Raw genomic sequence first — 1,782 nt, 5'->3', positions numbered from 1 at the left:
ATGCCTGTTAATGCTGGGATCAAATAGCCAGTCTTGACATTTAGATTTTAGATTGACATTGAGACTTGACATTAGGGAATACAGATTCACAAAAAAGAGAAATGAAGTTTTCATTATTGTTGCTCTTTTATTTATCATTTGGTGTGGGAAACAATATATAAATATCTATGAATGAATAGCTGAAAATGACAACACCAGTAAAGTTATACATTCCAACACTGGATGTAGTACATATTAATTACTAACGCTAATGTTGCTGGTTACGAATCGGGCTGTGAGCCGCAAGGTCAGCAGTTCGAAACTACCAGTGGTTCCACAGGAGAAAGATGAGGCGATCTGTTCCTGTAAAGATTTACAGCCTCGGAAACCCTGTACAGGGTCGCTATGAGTCGGAACCGACTCCACGGCACTTAACAACAACAACAATGTTGCTGTTAAGTTCCCTAGAGTTGATTCCAACTCATAGTAATTCTGTCTAAGGTTTCCAAGTAGCAGTGGTAGCTTGAACCACTGACCTTGTGGTTAGCACCACACCTTGTAGTTAGCACCACACATAATGCTATTATGTGCAATAAAAACAAAAAAACAAAAACAGAAGGGCATGAGTGTGGTTCCGTGAAACTTGAATACATTACAAATTGCCAGCTACCTGTATTCTTCCCATCACAATCTACAAGGCATTTGCACACAGAAGATGGTCTCCCTGTTGGTCAATGAATTCATATTATCATGTGTTTTTATTGGGGGAATGAAATCATAGCCTACTTGTCCAAATTCTGTCATCTTTGAGGAGAAAATTATTTTGTTCTAAATTGCATGATTGGGTATAGAAGAGAAACAACAGAAGATTAGAAGAATGCAATGAAATACCTTCACATGGAAAGGTGTATACAACAGCAGTGATGTGGAGGACTCTGGAAACTGAACCCTGAGTTTAGTTCAAACTACATTATCCCCTAGTGTGTTACCTTATGCAAGCTACCTTCTCTGTTTTCCACCAACTGGTAGCATAGTGGTTACAAATCAGGCTGCTAACCTCAGGGTCAGCAGCTTGAAACTACCAGCTGTTCCACAGGAAAAAGATGAGGATTTCTGCTGCTGTAAAGATTTACAGCCTCGGAAACCCTATACAGGGTCGCTATGAGTTGGAACAGACTCCACGGCACATAACAACAACAACAACAAAGACAATGGTAGTACCATAGTTTGGAAACACCTCAGTTGTTGAATATTCTGTTTGGAAAGTACTTAGCACAGAGCCAGGGTTGTTGTTGGTGGTGGTAGGTGCCATCAAGACTGTACCTACTCATAGAGACATTATGCACAACAGAATGAAACCCTGCCCAGTCACGAGCCAGCCTCACAATTGTTGCGACTCTTCAGCCTATTGCTGCTGCCACTGTGCCAACCCATCTCGCTGGGGTTCTTCCTCTTTATCTCCGACCCCCCACTTTTTGGAACATAATATCCTTCTCCAGTGACTGGTACCTCCTGACTCTATTTCTGAAGTGTGAGAGACAGAGTCTGGCCATCCTCACTTCTAAGGAGCATTCTGGCTGTACTTCTTCCAACACAGACCTGTTTGTGCTTTTGACAGTTCATGGTACTTTCAATATTCTCCTCCAACACCATAACTCAAATGCATCAATTCTTCCGTATTCATTAATTTTTTTAAATGTTGTATTGTGAATTATATGATAGTTTACATGGGGGGACCTTAGTTTTATATTCATTCCATCGTATATCATCTCATTGCCATGGTTCCAATCCCCTCCATGCATC

This window comes from Chrysochloris asiatica, unplaced genomic scaffold (genome assembly GCF_000296735.1).
Source record: "Chrysochloris asiatica unplaced genomic scaffold, ChrAsi1.0 scaffold00005, whole genome shotgun sequence".
NCBI lineage: Eukaryota > Metazoa > Chordata > Mammalia > Afrosoricida > Chrysochloridae > Chrysochloris > Chrysochloris asiatica.
The sequence above is the reverse complement of the archived record's forward strand: the minus strand, read 5'-3'. Positions refer to the sequence as shown.